Genomic DNA, 13,224 nt, shown 5'->3' with positions numbered 1-13,224 from the left:
ATTGTCTCAATCTCCTAACCTCATGATCTGCCCACCTTGGCCTCCCAAAGTGCTGGGATTACAGGCGTGAGGCCCCACACCCAGCCTGTAGCTGGATGTATGTTAAGAGAATAGTTGCCACCCAGAGGTGAATTTCCTGGTATAAACATTTTAATGGACTCGAGTGAGGATTTTTACACTGAATTCATAGAAGTAGAATTCCTAGAGGAAAATAATATAAAACTGTTTTAGGATTTTTAAAAGAAATTTTCCAATTATCCTGTAGAAAAATTGGTTCAGTTTATGCTCCCACCAGCAAGGACAGAGCTCCAGGTTCCCTCTTCCATTTGTCATCTTTGCAGATCTTTAAGCAGAAAATCTCATTGTTTTCATTACATTTCTTTGATTTCTAGTGCTTTTGAATCTTTTTCATTTGCTCATTGGCCATTTTTATTCTTGTGGGAAGTGCTGGTTTCTCCATTGCCCATTTTCTGCTGGAAATCATTTTTTTTTCTGAGTAATTTTAAAGATTTCCTTATAGGCTAAGGATACAAACCTTTTACCTGTCAATGAGGTTACAAAGACCTTCTCCCAGTAAGTAATTTGTCATTTCACTTTATTTATTTTTTGCTAGCAAAGCACCAAAGTCAAATTTCACTTATTTTTTATCCTGCTGAATGAACGTATTTTAACAGTGATTTTAGTGGAAACAGGAGCAGGACAGAATGCAATACCTAGATCACACTCTGTCACCCCAACTGGAATACAGTGGCATGATCATAGCTACTGCAGCCTCAAACTCCTGGGCTCAAGCGATTTTCCCACCTCAGCCTCCCAAGTAGCTCTAGGCCTACAGGTGCGTGCCGCCATGCCCAGCTAATTTTTAAATTTTTTTGTAGAGAAGTGAATTTGCTATGCTGCCCAGGCTGGTCTTGAACTCCTGACTTACCCCACCTTGGCTTGCCAATATGCTGGGAGTAGAGGCGTGAACTACTGCTCCCGGCCAAGAGCTTACTTGTGTTTGCTAGCGAGGTTCTTGGTATCTTTTTATATTTGAGGCTTTCGTGCTAGTGCTGAAGTATTACACTCACCATCTGAGGTTTACAGGACTTTTGTTTTAATATTCAATAGAGGGAACTGTTTAGTTTTGCACCTTTGCAAGTATACAAAATGTGCCTACCAGGACTTTGCTTTATATCCATTGAAAAGCAAGAAGTAACACAGTAAAAGTATGCCTGGCTACAGGCTGTGGAAGAATGGAGTATTCTGGTTTAATTCTATTAACTTGGAAGGATGAAGGTGAAAAAAATTCAAAACTTTAATTTCCTGTTGAATGCAATTTGAAAATATAGCCAATGACTCCACTTTTCTTCTCTAGTAAGTTTGGACATTCAGATGTACGTTGTCTTTTATCATAGAATTCCTAGTGTGCCTGAGTCTTATAATGTGAAGATCCTTTTCTAAAACTTTAGATGTAAGAGGCTAGAAATGATATTGGATGAGATCAGGCTGGATGAGAACTGATACCTGTAAATATATTTTTTAGATGAAATCTCTGATTGCCACGCGTTTTCTTATTGAACTCATAAAAATAAAACACACTGGCTGGAGGGTGGAAATAGGAAGGAGATATATGTCTTTTAATTGCATGTCATTGTTTCATATTGAGACAGAACATATAGTATCCCTGGCTTTGGACCTATAGAAGGAAACACATTTTTCTACCTGCTGTATGGCAGAGGTTCCTGAACACCTGGACAGCTTATTGCAGCACGGATTGCTGGGCCGTACTCCAGAGTTTCTGATTCATCAGGTCTAGGGTGGGGCCTGAGAATTTACATTTATAAGAAGTTCCCAGGTGCTCCTGGTCCAGAGACTATATGTTTGAGAGCCACTCTTACATACTAACTGTAAATTGTAGAACTCTATAAAAAAGCTTAGTTTGGTCTGAGATAAGAAGCACACAGGTAATGGAGCAAATCATGAAAAAGTCAACGCTTGATCCCAGGTAACAAGCAATACACAGTGACATAACACAATTCTTGGTTTTCATGATTGCAAGTCATAGCCAAGTATCTAGTGAGAAATTCAGTTTCATTTTCAGGGCTTAGAGGCCAGGTGATTCTAGAAAAATAGGATTTAGTGATTAACCTCTTGAGAGTGGGAGTTATTTATGTCCTTTTTCTCTCCCCCATCACTTAGGATTTAGCCTTACTTTAGAAGGGTCCTGTATTTGCTTTAACCTTGTAAAGAACTTTGAGTGCTTATTAAATGGAAAGCTTTGTGTGTGTGTGTGTGTGTGTGTGTGTGTGTGTGTGTACGTATATATTTAGAGACAGAGTCTCATTCTGTAACCCAGGCTGAAGTGCAGTGGCATGATTTTGGCTCACTGCAACCTCTGCCTCACAGGTTCAAGGGATTCTCCTGCCTCAGCCTCCCAAGTAGCTGGCATTACAGGCACCTGCCACCATGCCCAGCTACTTTTGTATTTTTAGTAGAGACAGGGTTTCATCATGTTGGCCAGTCTGGTCTTGAACTCCTGAATTCGGGTGATCCACCCACCCCAGCCTCCCAAAGTGCTGGGATTACAGGCATGAGCCATCACGCCGGGATCAAAAGCTTTGTGTTTTTAAAGATATTAGACATGTTTCTTGTTTTTTGTTTTTTTTTTAACTTAACCCTAATGTAGGAGAATAAGAGAAAGTTTTTCCAAAAAAGAGAAAACATTGTGATTACTTTATCTTATTGGAATGTTGGATACTAAAGTCTGCTTTATCAATCCTCAAGCACACTATAAAATTTCCATTTTAATAGGATTTGTACCTCAACTGAGGTAATAAAGTTTTAAAGTTTTTCAAGTGAAAGTCAGCCCCGCCCCTCTCCTGGAGTGGATGGGGACAGCAGTTGCATGGGCAGCTTTCCTTGTGACAACACAGGTCCTTCATGACATGCTGCTGTCTGGCCACAACTCCTTTTCCTTTCATCTTTCTCATTGGCCAATGGGCTTCAAGCATTAAGGCCACGCCCCTATTCTGCATTCTAGTGCAGCCCTGGTTACGCCTCCTCTGGCTCAGTCACACAGTGACGTAGAGGTGACTGGAGGTGTATAGTTGTCCTCACCTGGATCGTGCTGATGTGGCCCCAACCCCACCTCCCTGACCATCCCCACCTCCCTACCCACCCCCTCCCCCCTACCCACCCCCACCTCCCTACCCACCCCCACCTCCCTACCCACCCCCACCTCCCTACCCACCCCCACCTCCCTACACACCCCCACCTCCCTACACACCCCCACCTCCCTACACACCCCCACCTCCCTACACACCCCCACTCATCTACCCATCCCCACCGCCCTACCCACCCCCACCCCCCCTACCCACCCCCACCCCCCCTACCCACCCCCAACCCCCTACCCATCCCCACCCCCCTACCCACCCCCACCTCCCTACCCACCCCCACCTCCCTACCCAACCCACGATGTCCAAAGAAACCCGACAGAACAAATTGGCCGAGGCTAAGGAAAAGGTAAACGCACAAGCACCCCAACCCAAGCTGAGGCCCCCTCTGACAGCTGAGCTGATGCCAGTCTGTGACACTCCCGAGGCACACCGGGCTGGGCCCCCCCAGTACCTCTGGGATCCCCACACCAAAATCTTGTCAGTCAGCCCAACCCCCACATGAGTCCTGCCCCTGCCCTGCCCGGCACCCCAGGGTGACTTTAAGCAGGTGACTCCCAGGGCTTCCAACTCCATACTCTGCCCTTACCTCCTGCTACCCCAAACCCGACCTCCCTGGGCTCTTTGGGCTCACATCTCCAAGGACCTGGGTGCCCCAGAACCTGCCCTCACCAGTTGCCACAGGGTGACTTTGGGGATGTGACTCCTGGGGCTCCTTGCTCCTTACTTGGCCCTCACCTCCTGCCGCCCCAAGCCTGACCTCCCGGGGCTCTTTGGGGTCACATCTCCAAGGACCTAAGTCCCAATTTTTGACCCCCCTCCCCAGTCTCAAAGTGGCAACTTGGGCATTGCGCTCATATGTCCCCCCCCCCGCCACTCCACCAAGGAGTGGAATGTAGTGATGTCACAGTCCCTCTACAAACTGTCATTACTACCACGAGACCGGCCTTTGGTCTTAGGACCCAGTCCCCTAAGTGTTCTTGCCCACTTCTGTTTCCTCTGGTTGCAGCACAGGTTTCCAGCTGGAAGGGGAATGGGGACCGTGGGACCTAGAAGAGAGAGTTTTCAGGCTGCCTGACTTCCTTACCACAGACGTTGACAGGGTGAAAAGCCTACACCTCCCCCATGAGCTCCACATGTTGACAGTGTCTCTGGGTGGCAATGGGAGAACGGGTTGGGTTGGGTTTTCTCCCAGGCTTCTACTCTCCAGAGAGACTTTAACATTTTTTCTGAGTTCTGCACCTCAGATTTGAATTCTCCATTGTTCTGGGACCAGAGTGCCCCTCAGTCACTGGTTTCTGGAGTGAGATCTGCTTATCTTCTGTGGAACAGATCTTGGGAAACTGGACTTGACAGCTTGAGTCTTCCTCATCTCATCTCAACCTGGGGTACTTTGAGTGCCACAGGATAAATATGGGGCATCTTTCTGAAGCATCAGTTTCCCTTGATTCTATTGAGAGATGAAACATTAATGTACTTAGGGATGAAAGTCACATAGATTTATAAGAGTATACAAGACTTCTCTCTGAAATGAGGCTTGGGTTGTCCTCTTTCTGCTAAATTCCCGGATTTAACAGAAAGGCTGCCTTCTGCCATGAGGATACATTGATGTAAAGGTTTGAGAGGTACTGGTGTACTTCTTAACACTAACAGACGTGTGAGGGTGAATAACTCTAAACCACAGAGTGTACAGTTCCTGCCTGCTTAATATTTGCTTTTCTACCTCTGCCTCTGGTTTTGGTCCCTGGCAGCTGCTGATTTGTGGCAAAATCCCAGAGCTCAGGGTCAGAAAACTGAGTTTAAGTTCCATTACTGCCTTTTTTTTCAGCCATGGTATCAATCTCTCTGAGTCACTAAGTGATTGTGACAACATTTCCTACAGTTGGTGGCATTAAATCAGATGGGCTATAAGAGTATTTAGTATAAACTGTAAAGCAGGATGTGACTGTAGGATCTTGTAGTTCTCATGAGTATCACTGCTCTTCCTTTCCACAGTTGAGAGACCATCATGCCCAGACCAGCCCTAGTGTTGGTGCAGGAGCAAGCGACGCCAAAAAGAAGAAAATAAATAATGGCACTAACCCTGAGACAACCACTTCTGATGGTTGCCACTCACCTGAGGATGTGAGTCTTGGCTGGCCAGGCTCCTTGGGGACAGAGGGCCCAAGGGGTGGTGGAGGGTAATTGTTAAGATTGTGGAAGAACTGCCAGGTACTGGTTAAGAGTTCTGGGTTTGAATCCTACCTCTCCATCTCCTAGGGATATGATTTAGGGCAAATAGCTTGAGCTCTTTGGGCCTCTCTTTTCACATCTGTAAAACAGGAGTGGTATTGTTTTACTTGTATTTGTGAAGTTTAAATGAGATTTATCATTGTGTTTTTATGTTAATCCCTAGTCCAGGGCCTGCTGTAAACTCTCCTTCTTGGGCTTGCATTTCCTGAGGTAGAGTTAGAGAGTATCAGAGGTTTCTGTTAGCTCTGAGAGCCCGACAGTTAAAGGCCCACTAGAATGGAAACCTCGGGGCCAAGGGCTCCTCTCTGCCTTTTCTGACCTCTATCCCTGCTGTGAGGAGCTGTCCCTGGCCCGTATGTGCTCAACGTTTGCTGAATGAATGCACCTTTCTAAATCACAAGCTGGCAGAAGGGTGGGCTTTTCTCACACTCCATCTCCGAAGGTTTCTGTTACTGTCTTTTCAAGAGAATCTAGTTTCAGACTTTGAGTTCCGTGGCTGTGGGCAAAAACCAACAAAGACCCAAATCCTTCTTCTTTGGGAGTTGAGGAGAGTTGACCAGTTCGTGTTCCCATTGGGTCTGAGAACTTTGCCCTTAAAATCCATTCCTGACCCCTGCCGACCGCTTCCTGGCCTGAGGAATAGAGTCGAGGGGGCCACCCTCAGTCACCTTCCTTTGACTCTCCCCACAGAAACAACAGAACCAAGCTCAGCTGAAAGAAGTAACATGGTTTCTTTCTTTGCTCATGACATGACTGCTGGGTTTGGGGGGCACTCAGATGTAGAGGCCCCAGTCTCATCTCGCCTACTCCCAGCCTGGGGAGGAAGGCTCACCTCCCAGATTCCACCCCAACCCCACAGGGTCCCTGATAACCTGGTCCCATGGGTGGGCCTGTCCTGGGGCAGGGGGCCATTCTGGGGGCATGTCTCTTGCTGTGGATCTCTGCCTCCCCCTAGTAGGAGCTCTTTCTTCCTCTTCCTATAGGAAAAGAAGGCGAGCCATCAACACCAGCAAGCCCTAAGGAGGCAGCTAGAGGTGAGTGGAGGGGGTGAAGTTCCCTCCTGTCCTCTGGATGAGGTTTCTTTGCTTCTCTTTCAGCACTTGCTTGTCTTTTCTCCCAAAGGCCCAGGATCATACCGTAGAAATCCTTATGTGTCAGAAAATTGAACTGGAGACAGTGCTCTATTACAGCCAGGATGCTGCCGGGAAATTTGAAGGTGGGAATCTGGGCACCCCATCATCCCTCAACCTCGCACTTTCACAGGCCTTTGGGGGAGTCCTTTGGGCCGCATCTCAACCTCTCTCATTCCAGGAGAGTCCCATTATCTGGCAGACCACCTGCATCATTCCTGGCACTTTGAAGGAGAGTTACAGCCGGCTCTCTCCTCTGTGTCCATACAGCACAAGAAGGCAGACAGGGTGAGTCCAATCACCTGCACGGTCCCATGGGAGCCCAGCTTTGCAGATAGAGGAATGAGCCTAAAGGTCCCTTCTGCAGGATGCAGTGTCCTGCCCAGAAGACAGCATGGGCCATTTCTTGCTGCTTTTGTGTGTGGTTGTTAGAGGCAGGTTAGGGCTGAGTCAGCTGCTGTGGGTGAGTTGTGGGGTGCTGTGGGGAGCAAGCACTGGACACAGAGCTCCAAGGCCAAGTGCCCACCCTGCCCATACTTGGCTGCACCCTTGGTCAAATCCTAGGTGGGTGTTAGGGTACTTGTACCATGAAAGTACAGAAGAGTATCTTTAGTATGTTACCATTTGTGTAGAGAGAGGGAACACACATACGTGTGTGTGTATGTATTATGGTAATATACATAAAACATGTTTGTAAGGATTCGTAAAAACTCAGGAGATAGGAACAGTGTTGGGGGGAGATATTTCCCTTCTGTACCTTCTGAGGTTTGGACTATGCCAATGTACCGTTCTTTCAAAAATGAACAAAGGATTAATTTCCTTCTCCTTATCTGTGTCCCTACCCCCAGCAAAAGAATGGGCTTAGAGAATCAGATATACCTGGGTGTTGAAATCCCAGCTCTAAGTGATCTTAGGCAGCACTTAACCTTTAATACCCCATGTTTTTCATCTACACAATAGAGACAATAATGGTAACCATCTCCTATGGAGGTTGTGAGGATTAAATGGGATTGTTAGCATAGTGCCTGGTGAAGCACTCAATAAAGGTTCCAACAGTGGTAGTAATAAGAGTAATAGCAATAGCAATATTATCTCATCTCTCTGGGCCCCTGTTAGCCAGCTATCAATTCAATCTCTTTCCGTGTCCCTTCCACCCTTACTGAGTTCTTTGAAAAACAAGTGAGAGCCAGGTGCGGTGGTGCATGCCTGTAATCCCAGTTACTTAGGAGGCTGAGGCAGAAGAATCACTTGAACCCAGGAGGCAGAGGTTGCGATGAGGTGAGATCGCGCCTGTGCACTCCAGCATGGGCAACAAGAGAGAAACTCCATCTCAAAAAAAAAAAAAAAAGAAAGAAAGAAAGGAAAACAAATGAGACCATGGGCTTGGAAATGTCTTGAGAACATGTCGGGTGTGATTGAGAGGGAGCAAGAGTTACTGTGGAGTAGTCACTGTAGCTGTCATTACTGGTTGGCCAGCTGCTCCTCTGCCTGCTCTATCCTGACTTGACCTTTCTCTATTTGCAGTACATCGAGGAGTTAACAAATGAGAGGGACACCATGAGTCTGGAGCTGTATAGGAACATGTAGGATGGGGGAAGTTGGGATGGGAGGTCTGGGAGCCCTTAGTGGGGGTGGTGTGCTGGGAGGTGGGGGGTACAGGTGAGCATGGTGAGTGGCTCATACAGGTTTTCATGTGTGTGCAGGGAAGCTCTAGTGCCGCCTGTGCCACTGACTCATGGGGTAGCCTCAGGCAACTCATGTCCTCTCTCTGGCCTGCCACCTGGGACTTTTAATTCCTGGGGTCCCTTCCAGTGCCATGATTCTGTGGTTGTGGGGTGAGGGTAGAGGGTCGATCACCAAAGCGGTCCTTTCTGTTCTTCATTCATTCCTTTCTCTACTGCCTCTGGCTATAGCATAACCAATGAGGAGCTGAAGGAGAAAAATGCCAAACTACAAGAAAAACTTTGACTCGTAGAATCTGAAAAGTCTGAGATCCAGCTCCACACCAAGGGGCTAAAGAGGAAGCTGGAGAAGGACAAAATCCTGCTGCCACAGGTGAGAGACTGCAGCCTCAGGGTTGTGGGAGCCCCATCCAGCTGGGACCATGGTCTAGGGATCATGCAGTTTATGGGGAGGGTCCAGCCAAGAGTTGGAAAATTTGGGTCCTTGTTCTGGTCCCACCATAGAATCCTCTAGAGTGTGCTAAAAATCTACAAAGTGGGGACCTGTCTGGGAAATCAGAACCTCAGGGTTAGGGCTTAAAATTTATTTTTAAAGAATCATAGATGAAAACTGTTATTTTATAGATTACATTTATATAGCTAGCTTATGAGTCTATTTCCTTTTCAGGTTCAAACCAACACTTTGCAGGAGGAGAAGATGTGGAGGCAGGAGGAGAAGCTACAGGATCAGAAGGAGAAGATACAGAAGAAGGAGGGGAAGCTACAGGATCAGGAGGAGAAGATACGGAAGCAGGAGGAAAAGATGCAGAGACAGGAGAGAAGCTGTGGGCACAGGAAAAGGAGCTGCGGGAGCAGCAGGAGCAGATGTGGGAGCAGGAAAAGGAGCTGCAGGATCAGGAAAAGAAGACGAAGGAGCAGGAGCAGCAGATGAGGGAGCAGGAGAAGAAGATGTGGGAGCAGGCAGAGAAGATTTGGGAGCAGGAGGAGAAGATGTGGAGACAGGAGGAGAGGCTGTGGCAGCAGGAGAAGCAGATGTGGGAGGAGGAGGAGAAGATGTGGGAGCAGGAGAAGAAGATGTGGAGACAGGAGGAGAAGCTGCAGAAGCAGGAGAAGGAGGTGCATGAGCTGGAGGAGCAGATGCGGAAGCAGGAGGTGCAGATGCGGAAGCAGGAGGTGCAGATGCGGAAGCAGGAGGAGCAGATGAGGAAGCAGGAGGAGCAGATGAGGAAGCAGGAGGAGCAGATGCGGAAGCAGGAGGAGCAGATGAGGAAGCAGGAGGTGCAGCTGTGGAAGCAGTAGAAGGAGCTGCGTGAGCTGGAGAAGCAGATGCGGAAGCAGGAGGAGCAGATGAGGAAGCAGGAGGAGCAGATGCAGAAGCAGGAGGAGCAGGCATGGAAGCAGGAAGAGCAGAGGCCCAAGCTGGAGGAGCAGATGCGGAAGAAGGAGGAGAAGATTTGGAAGCAGGAGGAGCAGATGCAGAAGCAGGAGGAGCAGATGAGGAAGCAGGAGGAGCAGATGCGGAAGCAGGAGAAGGAGCTGCGTGAGCTGGAGAAGCAGATGTGGAAGAAGGAGAAGCAGATGGGAGAGGTGGAGGAGCAGATGTGGAAGCAGGAGGAGCAGATGCACGAGCTGGAGGAGCAGATGCGGGAGCAGGATGAGAGGCTGCGATTGAAGGAGGAGAGGCTGTGGGATCAGGATGAGAAGATGCTCGAGGAGGAGGAGGAGATATGGATACAGGAGGAAAGGCTTCGGGAGCAGGAAAAGGAGCTGCGGGAGAAGGAAGAGGAGATGCAGAAGCAGGAGAAGATGTGGGGGCAGGAGGAGAAGATGCGGGAGGAGAAGAAGATGCGGGGGCAGGAGGAGAAGATGTGGGAGAAGGAGAGGATGGGAGAGCAGGAGGAGAAGATGCGGGAGAAGGAGAGGATGGGAGAGCAGGAGGAGAAGATGCAGGAGGAGCGGTGCTCAGAGCCCTGCCTCCCTCCCTCCAAAGACCTTTCTGATAGGAGCCACCCTGGCAGCGTGGAGCCTGCACGAGAGGCCGGGAAGGGTTATTCCCATGACAACTGCACTGCACAGCAGATCATGCAGCTGCTTGGTGGAAGGAAGAATGCCCAGGAGCGCCCAGTCTTAGGCAGCACCTCCTGCATCCCATTCTTCTACCGAGGAGATAAGAAAAAGATGAAGATCATCAGTATCTAAAAGCCGGCACTGTCAACAAGGCCTACAGAAGTGTAAGCCGCCGTGGAACTTTGTGAATATAGTCTGAGAACAAACTTGAAAAAAAGAAAAAAAAAAGAAAATTTATTCTAAATTGTGGCAAAATACTCACCTGGCATGGTCGCCCACACTTGTAATCGCAGCACTTTGGGAGGCCTAGGCGGGTGGATCACCTTAAGTCAGGAGTTCAAGACCAGCCTGGCCAACATGATGAAACCCCGTTAAAAAAGTTAGCTGGGCATGGTTGCACACACCTGTAATCCCGGCTACATGGGAGGCTGAGGTTGCAGTGAGTCTACATCACACCACTGCACTCCAGTCTGGGTGACAGAGTGAGACTACACCTCAAAAAAAAAAAAAAAGTTTCTACCTGAGGACTATAATATCTATGTACGTTTCTATTGTTTTTTTTCTTGGTCTTTCTCATTTAGTCCTGTGTTGTCTTGTCTTATGGCATGCCTAGTAAACTTTTATCTGCCTCCAGAGAGTAGTGACTTTGACTTTATGGCACACAATTGGAGTAAGAGCAGACCGCCTTCATCTGGTTTGGGACTAAGCTAGTTCAAAGCAGGTTTTAGGTTTCATGACATCTGGTCTATGTTTTATTCATTTGGACTCCTAGGGGTGGCCCTTCCAGGGTCCCCACCAAGGTCCCATCTCCTTCCTGGGACCCAAATTCTCATTAGGTCATTTCAGCCCTGTGAGAGTGCCAAACAGTCAGCTAGGCTCTCCAGCCTCTTAACTATCACTTCACACTCAGTTTCTTAGCCTCTTAGACCTCTACTGTTGAACAATCATCAAATGTGGGAAAAGCACTACAGACTGTCAGGGTCACTTCCTAGGCCTGATCACTCAAGTCCTGGCTGAAGTCTTCAGTTACCTTCCAACAACTGTTTTTGATGGTGGGGGGGGGGACACATTCTTTTGTGAGAGTCTAAATAGTTTCTGTGGCATAAATGCATGGTTTAATGGTGCCTGGGTTGTAACAGAAAAGTGTTTGGGCAAAAATCATAAGGGAAAAATGATTCATATTTTATGTCTGTCTACATTAGACCTGCTCAGGGAATAGAATTTGGGAATCACATAATAAGAAACTGCATGCTTGATTGAACATTTGCTTTCTTCACTATCAGGACATGGGGACATATATTTTAAGACTTTTAAAGGCATTTGGGAGAGATTTTATATAGGCCATAAAATGCATTACCCCTCAAAAATAAGAATCACTGAAGAATATAGTTGACTCACAGAAAAAAAAAAAAAATCCTCTCTAATTTTAAGCCGCTATTAGTTCTCTTTACAAAAAACTTGGGAAAGTTATTATTTTTTTTTTTTGGCAAACTTTAACCATGACCTTGCTTTACTTCCATGTATTTAATTTCACTGAAATGATATTTCAAAGAAAAGCCTTTCTGGAAATTGTTTTTCCTTTAATACCCAAAATTGGAACAACAGCACTCACAGGAGCGAGGCTCCAACCAGTGGATCAGCTGTTTGGCGTGGATGTCGAAGAAGGTGCATTGAAACTCAGTACAGCTGTGTTTAGCCTTAGGCAGGAAGTGTGTTTCTTCAAGTAAACCTAACATACTAAAGATACTCCTGGCAGATGTCTCGTTTCCAGCCCACGACAAGGTAGACAAGTCACACGGTTTTAAAGGCAAAGCCATCTTGTCTGTCTCATGGGGACATAAGAACAATCGATTGTTGAAGGAATCCTAGGGCTTTTGGCTTCCAGTACAGACAGACAGACAGATGTGCCTCTCTCGACCTTGCTGAAGCAGGCCCCAAATGTTCACACCTAGAACATGGAGACAAAGAGAGAAATTGAACTTTCCAATATATTCCAGTTTCTTCTAGATTCAAATATAGCTCTAAAATGAAGATGAGATTGTTTGCATTGTTGCATTGTTTTGAAATTTTATTATTAAACCCCACAATTTGAAGGCACGGAAATGTTTGCCTAGCATTCAGCACACCCCAAACATTTCCAGATGGGTTGCAAGAAGTCAACCTCATCCAGATTTTGTTTCTGTTGGAGAGGTCGTCCCTTGCCATATGTCCTTGCATATTTTTCCTGCCAGCTGTGGGAAGTGACAGGACATGGTTTAATTTGGGCTGCTGTTCTGTTTCTTTAAGCCTGCAGCAGACAGCCCTTTTGAAACTCACCCTTTGCCCCTCCTCCCTCCTATAATTCTTTTTTTTCCTCACTTTTTTTTCTGATAGTGCATATTACTTGAGATTTTCCTGGAAAGGTTATGATTATCTGGAATTGGATCTTCCGCCACCTTCAAAAGCTTGAATCCTTGTAGGCTAGCAGCTAACCTAGAGCTGGCAGACTCAAAGGAATCTTGATCTCTTCATATTTAAGGCTCAGAAAACTCAAAAGGGGTGCTTTGTAAAATACTTCTGTTTATATTATATGTATGATAATTAGCATGAGTACAAAATGGTTAGGCAAAATTTAGCTGGGCTCAGGTAGACTTTCCTGTGGATCAGATAAATGGAAATGAAAAAATGTATGAGGACACAGATTTGCTGATTGTTCTCCATCTTTTATATTTATTTCTTAACTTGTCTTGGTTTACTGTAGAATGTTCCAGAAATATCATTGGGTATAATGTCTGATTTAGCACTGACTTATTTGTGAGTTTGCTTGGAGTGTATTTTCCTTGGGCTTTGAGTATATGACTGCCACAAATTTTAATTACACTAATTAGACATAGGTGGATGGTTAAGCCCAGTTGGAGTCCTAGCCCTGTTCAGCTGCCTCTGTCATTAGTTTTTCTGGTGACATGGTTTGGCACCATC

At 46.8% G+C, this 13,224-nt stretch overlaps 1 pseudogene; it reads left to right on the top strand.

Annotated features, from left to right (window-relative positions):
* The first annotated feature begins 3,425 nt into the window (after positions 1-3,425).
* Positions 3,426-11,010, top strand: LOC129047369 (golgin subfamily A member 6-like protein 7; annotated as a pseudogene).
* Positions 11,011-13,224: the final 2,214 nt, after the last annotated feature.

This window comes from Pongo abelii, chromosome 16 (genome assembly GCF_028885655.2).
Source record: "Pongo abelii isolate AG06213 chromosome 16, NHGRI_mPonAbe1-v2.0_pri, whole genome shotgun sequence".
Lineage (NCBI taxonomy): Eukaryota > Metazoa > Chordata > Mammalia > Primates > Hominidae > Pongo > Pongo abelii.
Note: the sequence above shows the minus strand (reverse complement) of the source record. Positions and strands in the feature narration are given on the sequence as shown.